Below are 8981 nucleotides of genomic sequence, written 5' to 3'. Positions count from 1 at the left end.
GTAAATCATTTATCTGTTAATTGCAAATCTACCATGCCTACTCCCATGTCTGCTCAGCCTTAATTTCCTAACATGAATGCTATGTCTCCCATGCCTGTTAATGCTATGCCTACACAGAACATGAATGCACAGTTTGCTAATATGCCATTTGCACCTAATCCTTATTATGTTGCATATAGTATGCCACAAATGCCATTTAGCATGCCTTACTGGAATAACATGTTTACACCAAGCATGTCATTTCCTGTTAGTTATAATATGCATGATAATTCTATTGCAATGAATGGTTTCAAAGGTCCAACTCAAATGACTAAGGATGAATCTGAAATTCCTAAGTCAAATGAAATAAGACCCAAGAAACAGAAAAAGAAAGCTAACAAGGCAGGACCCAAGGAAACTTGGGTACCAAAATCAACTTGATTTGATTTTGATGTGTGCAGGGAATCAGAAAGAATCTTTGGTACTTGGATAGTGGTTGTTCAAGACACATGACTGGTGATTCTACCCTGCTCACAGAGTTCAAGGAGAGAGCTGGCCCAAGTATCACTTTTGGAGATGACAGCAAGAGTTATACTGTGGGATATGGCTTGATTTCAAAGGACAATGTCATCATTGAGGAGGTTGCCTTAGTGGATGGTCTCAAACACAATCTGTTGAGTATCAGCCAGCTTTGTGACAAAGGCAATTCAGTAACCTTCAACTCAGAAGCCTGTGTTGTGCCTAATAAAAGAAGCAACAAAGTGGTTCTCACTGGTGTGAGAAAAGCAAATATGTACCTAGCTGATTTCAACTCATCCAATGCAGAATCTGTAACTTGTCTTCTCAGTAAAGCAAGTCAGGATGAAAGTTGGCTATGGCACAAGAAGCTATCCCATTTAAACTTCAAGACCATGAATGAGCTGGTAAAGAAAGAACTGGTCAGAGGCATTCCTCTATTGGAGTTTTCAAAGGATGAACTGTGTGATGCCTGCCAAAAGGGAAGCAGATTAAAGCATCATTCAGGAAGAAACTTGATTCAACAATTGAAGAGCCTTTGCAACTGCTTCACATGGATTTGTTTGGACCAGTCAATGTATTGTCCATCTCAAGGAAAAGTTTTTGTCTAGTAATTGTTGATGATTTCTCAAAGTTCTCTTGGACATATTTCCTAAAGTCTAAAGATGAGGCTAGTGAAATCATCATCAATCACATAAGGCAAGTCAATAATCATCCTGATTTCAAAGTGAGATGAATCAGGAGTGACAATGGAACTGAGTTCAAGAATTCTGTCATGAGAGCATTTTGTGAGGAAAATGGGATTCTGCATGAGTTTTCAGCAGCAAGGACTCCACAACAGAATGGAGTAGTGGAAAGGAAGAACAGATCACTCATTGAAGCTGCAAGGACAATGCTTGAAGAATCAAAATTGCCAACATATTTCTGGGCTGAGGCTGTAAATACTGCATGTTACACTCAGAATATTTATCTGGTTAATCAAGAAAGATGCATGACTTCCTATCAATTGTTCAAGAACAAGAAGCCAACTCTAAACTTTCTTCATGTCTTTGGCTGTAAATGCTATATTCTGAGGAATCAAACTGATCAAAATGGGAAGTTTGATGCTAAAGCAGATGAAGGAATTTTTGTTGGATATATTGTTTGTAAAGCATATAGAGTCTATAATCTAAGAACCAACATTGTTGTGGAATCAATACATGTTGTGTTTGATGATAAAAGGATTGAAGGACTGAAAGATGGAGATTACCATGAGAGCCTCAAATTCGACAATGTGGAGATGGTTAGTGATGACAATGATGATGAAAGTGATCAAGAAACAGTGTCTAAGGATAATGCAGATAAATCTACTACCAATGAAGCACAAAACTCAACATCTGTCGAGTTGCATAATGTTTCATCCGTCGGAAGGCAATCTACTTTATCCGTCGGGAGACAGCCAGCTTCATCCGTCGGTACTCAAAATTCACCATCCGTCGGGTTATCAAAAGGAGCAGGAAGTCATGATAGATCACCTATAGAAAGTTCCCCTTTCTCAAATCAAAGATCCACAAACTCGGGGGGAGTTTCTAACAATCAAAACTCAATCACACATCAAGACAACAGTGAGGTTTCTTCATCTAGAGCTAATCTACCTCAACAAAGGAAATGGACAAAAGATCACCCCTTTGAGCTTATCATTGGTGATGTTTCTTCTAGAGTTCAAACAAGAAGAGCAACTCAGGAAGAATGTCTATACAGCAGCTTTCTTTCCAAGGAAGAACCAAAGAAGGTAGAAGAAGCTTTGGTGGATCCTGATTAGATTTTAGCTATGTAGGAGGAGCTAAACCAATTTGAAAGGAACAATGTATGGAAGCTGGTACCCAAGCCTAAAGGAAAGAACCCAATAGACACTAAGTGGGTATTCAGAAACAAGATGGATGAAAATGGCATAGTAGTTAGGAATAAAGCTAGATTGGTTGCTAAGGGCTATTGTTAGCAAGAAGGAATAGATTTTGATGAAATATTTGCTCCTGTTGCAAGACTTGAAGCCATCAGAATCTTCTTAGCCTATGCAGCCCATGCCAATTTCAAGGTCTATCAAATGGATGTCAAAAGTGCCTTTCTGAATGGAGATTTGGAGGAAGAAGTTTATGTCAGTCAACCTCCTGGTTTTGAAGATCCAAATTTTCTAGAATATGTCTATTATCTTTTGAAAGCAATTTATGGACTGAAGCAAGCACCTAGAGCCTGGTATGACACTTTATCAAAGTTCCTTTTGGAAAGTCACTTCACAAGAGGTACTGTAGATAAAACTTTATTTTTCAGAAATGTTAATGACTCTAGTATACTTGTTCAAATTTATGTAGATGATATTATTTTTGGCTCTACAGATGAGAAACTTTGCAAAAAGTTTGCCAAATTGATGCAAAGTAAGTATGAAATGAGTATGATGGGAGAACTAACTTACTTTCTTGGTTTATAAGTTAAGCAAGTTAGTGATGGAATATTCATTAGTCAAACTAAATATATTTTTGATCTTTTAAAGAAGTTTGATCTAATGGATTGCACATCTGCAAAAACTCCAATGACCACAGCAACTAAGCTTGAATTAAACACTACTGAAAAGTCTGTGGATATTTCAAGTTATAGAGGCATGGTTGGCTCACTTCTATACTTAACAGCTAGTAGGCCAGATATAATGTTCGCTACATGTTTATGTGCTAGATTTCAGGTTGATCCTAGAGAATCTCACCTAATAGCTATTAAGAGAATTTTTAGATATCTCAAGGGAACACCAAACCTTGGCATTTGGTACCCTAGAGATTCTGGTTTTGATCTAACTGGTTATTCAGATACAGATTATGCAGGTTGTAGAATTGATAGAAAGAGTACAACAGGAACTTGTCAATTTCTAGGAAACAAGCTTGTGTCCTGGTTCAGTAAAAAGCAAAATTCAGTCTCTACTTCCACAGCTGAAGCTGAATATATTGCTGCTGGCAGTTGCTGTGCACAGATTTTATGGATGAGAAATCAATTGCTAGACTATGGTTTGCAAGTTGAGAGGATTCTTATTTTCTGTGATAACACAAGTGCAATTGCCATCACTGAAAATCCAGTACAACATTCAAGGACAAAGCACATAGATATCAAGTACCATTTTATAGGGGAACATGTAATGAATGGTATTGTGGAGCTACATTTTGTTCCAAGTGAGAAGCAACTTGCAGATATCTTTACCAAGCCACTGGATGAATCCACCTTTTCAAGGTTGGTAAGTGAGTTAGGTATGCTTAATTACTCTTAAATCTATCTGAGTTATTTTGCAAGTTGATATGCAGCCAGAAATTTAATTGATTTTTCAGTCTTGGATGAAATTTTGGCTAAGTCAAAATTTACATCTCGACGGATGAACCTTATCCATCGAGTTTGGTCATCCGTCGATATACAATTTGCTAATAAAAATCAATTACTTTTCTGGAAAATTTTATGTCTCGACGGATAACAGTTTATCCTCATCCGTCAAATTGTCTTAATCTCAGTCGTTAATTCCCTGTACATTATCCATCGAGTATACTTACAGTTTGTAAGCATTACACGACGGATAATGGGTGGAATTTTTACAGTTATTTTTAAACGGCTATTTTAGGCAATTACTATTGGTTACTTTATTTTACTTTATCATTTTTATCAGTTATTTTTGAGATACTATAAAAGCTTATTTCATTACAATTTTTTTTCTTTTATCATTCTCAAATTCAACTGCTCTTATTTCATTCTCTCTCAAGCACCTACTCTCCTTCTCTTCAAGCTCTTATTCTCTAACAATGGCACCTGTAGTAAAGATTATGTCTCAAACTGGGTTCATTTATGAGAAGAATAATTTCACTGCATTAGTGAACAAGGGTATTCAGCAATCGGATGACTATCACAAGATGATGGACTTTGTGAAGGATTGCAAGCTCAATTATGCCATGCTGGAATCACCCACAATCTTCTGTGAAGTTGTTGAAGAAATGTGGACCACTGCTACCTACTCTACAGACAAGACCATCATTCTAACCATCAAAGGTAAAGAATTCTGTATCAATAGTGATGTGATAAAAGCATGTTTTAAAATTCCTGATAACAATGTGACTTCACCACACAATGACACTGATATTATCAACATGCTTAATTCCATGCATTATGCACTTCCTACTTCTAAACTGAGTGATATTAAGAGAATGGGTCTTCGGAAGGAGTGGAGTTTCTTGTGTGATGTAGTTACAAAGGTTTTCTCAAGAAAGATCAGTAATTTTGATTCAGTGAATATTTCCATGCTTAACATGCTATATATGCTAGTTACAGATAAATTTTATAATTTCAGTGACCTTGTCCTGTTTGAGTTAGGTTTTAAATTAGGTGAGTTAGCTAAAAGAGGTAAGAATGTGTATTATGCTAGATTTCTTATGATATTGGCTAACCACCTCTGTGAAGAGATTGTGCTTGAGAACCCTAACAACAAACTGGATTGTTGGGTTCAAGAGAGAAGGCTCATTGCAGATCTGAACAGGGCCAATCATCACAGGGATGTGCCAATGTTCTACTTTCCTGTAATGCAAGCACTTCAGGTAAGTGAGGTAAGTTCATCGATCCCTACAACGATTCCAACCTCCACAATTTCTTTGAGTTCGGGAGTAGCTATGGCAACTGTGCCAATGACCAAACAGTTGCCTACCAAAGCTGCCAGACCTACTACTATTTCCAAATCCAAATCAAAGAAAACCCCCTCTGGTATCTCTCAAAAGATGCCAGTTGAAAAATCCACAAAAGCCAAACAGGGGAGTGTGAAGGAGGGTAAGTCATGTGAAGGAAGGGGTGAACATAAAAGAAACCCCAAGAATAAGGTTGGAGAGTTGAGTGAATCCCAACCTAGCCACATTGCACTTTCCCAACAAACTGCAGTGCTTAAAAAGGACAAAAGCTCACTTCTAGCTGCATCCTCCCAAAAGGATGTAGCTATTGAACAAAGCTCTCAACCAAGAGCACAGGCCAAGAGGGTTAGGGACACAAGCTCACCCCAAAATTATGCCAAAAAGAAGAAATCAAAAACCTATGGGGATGCACAGGGTACACACACAGTGCAAACTGGTGCTAAAGACACAGTCACTGCACCTTCTCAAATTCAGTTTGATGTGGCTCCAATAAATGTGGAGTCACAACCAAAATCTTTAGTTATAGAAGCACCTCAAACACCATACTCACCAACAAATTCTATGGATGTGGATATGATAAACACATCAATTCCCGATTCCCCTTCCTTAACTCTGTTGGGGAAGCCAAAATCTAGTGCAAGTGAGCATCATCTCTTAGATGATTTATTGGTTCACTTGTCAATTCTTTCAGGAACTGTTGTGTCATCTATGCCTAAAATATCTTCAATCAGCACAGAGTCAACAATAGTTTCTATTTCCACCTCATTCATTTCTACTCTATCAACGGATATTGCTCATCCGTCGAGTAGTGATTGTATCCCGACGGATAAGCCTAACAGCAGTTATCCGTCGGATAACAAAACCACTCACTCGATGGATATCCCTCATCCGTCGAGTATCTCTGCACAACTTCAAACTTCAATTATTTCAAGTGCAGAAGATTTAGTGGTTGTATAGTCATTCTTAGGATTGAGAGAGCAGAGTGTTTTGAGTGAGAGGCTGGGTTGCTCCTAGGAAAAAGGAGAGGAAATGAGTGAAAATCTGCAATCCATTTCTTCAGGATTGGCAAAAGGGAGTGAGAGGATTCCCACCTTAGTAGGTGAAGGTGAGGGTGTGAGGGTGGGGAGCTAGGGCGAGACCCTGATGCAACAAAAGAGAGAACATGAGAGAAAAATAGGTACAGAGGGTATAAGGGTGGATCCAGCCATTGCTTATGAGTCAATGATTGTGGATGATGCTGAAAAGGAAAGACAATTTCAGCAACATTACAAAGCTGTAATTGATAACATTTCCTTGGACGCTGACACTTTTACTCATCATGTGTCAGCCTATCAACTATTGGCTGCTCAGGGCAATGAGGAGGCAGAGAAGACTTTAAATCTAGTACATACTTCAGAATCTCTACAAAGGGATAAAGCTGCTGTCAATTTGATGCCTCCTACAGCTGGTGAGCCATCTGAAGAATTTGGAGTAAATTCTAATGATGATGACTCTGTTTCATTTGATGGAAGCATGAACTTAGGGGGAGATGAAGGCCCAAGTTCTATTCCAGATCTACCTGAATGGGCTTTGACAAAAGAGTCTACACCAGGATAATTCAATGTATCCTTAGTCAAATAAATCATGTATATCCAAAAGGCCATTCAGAACACCTCAAATGCTGGTACCAAGGCTATCCTTCAAGCCCACCTAGATTTTCTACATCTCATGAAGCTACAACAATTAAGATAGAATCTGAGTGTGGATGAACTCAAAAAGGATATAGCTGACTTGAAGACCTATAATTCTGAGAAGCTGGATTCAATTATGCCCTATGGTACCATGCAGGATCTGCTACTAAGACTGAGAAGAGAATCAGATGCTGAAAAGAAGCTGGCCAAATTGGAGGACAGAGTTCAAGTTATTGAAAACTCTGTGGTCACCATTCTTCAAAATCAACAGTCTCAGACCAGTATTCTAATGCAACTGGCTAAAGCACAAGGCTTGACCCCTCAACTTGATGATAACAAAAAGGGGGGGAAATGACCAAGTGAGGGGGAGAAGCTCCAGATAAAAATCAGTAAAGTAATTGTGCCTTCAATTACTGTCTCAAAGCCACCAGTTGCAGATGGTATATATCTGATTCAAGCAGCTACAGATAACTTGAAAGTTGCTGAGAAGGAAAAGTTGAGTTTGGTCAACTGGGAGAAGATTGATGAGGAGATACAGAAAAAGTTTGAACTTGTCAAGGAGCCAGTTAAGTCAGCCATCCATCACTCTCATGTCAAGCAAATTAGTGTGAATGAGATGAGCATGAACTATCTGGAAAGAGGACAATCTTCCAGTATCAAGTCTCCCAAGGCTGAAATGATTCTTAAACCAAGGGCAAACTACTCAAAATCATCCTTGAAGAACCCCTTGGACACTGTGTATGAGACACCCAAGCCTGATGAAAAGAAGCTTCTGTCAAGATCAATTGTTTTCTATAAAGATCCAACTGATTCAGCTTCTAAAAGGAGGATTGTTAAGATATTCATAAATGGGAAGGAAATTTGTGTGATAGCTGGACATCCTCAATTTGCTCAAGCAAAGAGAGAAGAAAAAGCCAGATTGAAGCAGGAAAAGAAGCAAGCTGCTCTAGATGCAAAGAAGACTAAACAAAAGAAAGAGAAGACTGTTATCCTGGCCAAGCTACAGGCTGTGAATTCATCTCAACAAATTCCCTCTCAACCATCTGAAGCTACTGAATCAAGGGAACAAGTTGAAGAACAGAAGAAATCTCCAAGAAAGAAAGAATTGGCTAAAAGAACTAAAAGGAAACTGGATATTGTTGACAAGGAATTGGAAGATTAATTTCCTAAGGAATCCACACCAGCTACAATTCAAGCATCAAAGCCCTCTGTGGTATTTGAAGACATAAAGGTGGTGGATCCCTACAGAAATATTCATGGTGAACCTATTATGCCCAAGGATGAGCCAATAGAATGGGAGAACATACCAATTCCAGAATTCAATCTACCAATCCTTAGCAAGCCAAAAATGACAAAGTCAAGAGCAGTCAAGAAAGTGAAGCTGTCACCTCTAAAATCCAAGTCTGTAGTTAAAGCTCAACCCAAAGTCAATAAGGGAGACTACTTGTACTTGTGTGACATCAAAGAATTTTCTGATCTAAATCTCTATCTGGATGAACTAGATGAAGTAAGAGGTATTGATGCATACAGGAACCTACCTGAAAGGTTAGTGTTCAAGTATAAAGGAGGAAAGGAGAATCAGTGGCCACTTCACAGGATTCTTCAAGAGAGCCAAGCTGTACTGATTAAAGTTTATTCATCCTTCAAGATTCAAGAAGAACTTTGGGTTCAACATCACTACAAGAAGACTAGTATTGAAGAAGATTGAAGAACTAAGGAGTGTTAGAGCTAAAGATGCACTCCCAAATCTAATCATCCCATACACAGGGAGAAGAGTGCATCTAAGGCCCTACTGGCTGATGGAGTTCATAGATGACAAAGGGGTGAGAAGATTCTTAAGATTAGAAGACCAATTGAGCATCTCCAGCAATGAGACTCTCTTGGAAATGCAAGGAAAGCTAAATCTCTCAGAATCTGATGAACTGAAATTCCACAGGCAGCTCCAAAATCAGATTGATGAAAACAATAGAAAGCGTGGAAGAAGATCCAGACCTTCAAGAAACTAGAAAAATATGCTCAGGCTAGAGAAGCATCTTGAAAATGATTGTGAGCTAAACTTTGTACATTTTGATTAATTGAAGCACTTTTCAGTATTATCTACTTTTCTTCAAAGCTGTATGTTTAGGGTGTTTTTTTATCA

This window comes from Apium graveolens, chromosome 5 (assembly GCF_009905375.1).
Source record: "Apium graveolens cultivar Ventura chromosome 5, ASM990537v1, whole genome shotgun sequence".
Lineage (NCBI taxonomy): Eukaryota > Viridiplantae > Streptophyta > Magnoliopsida > Apiales > Apiaceae > Apium > Apium graveolens.
The sequence above is the reverse complement of the archived record's forward strand: the minus strand, read 5'-3'. Positions refer to the sequence as shown.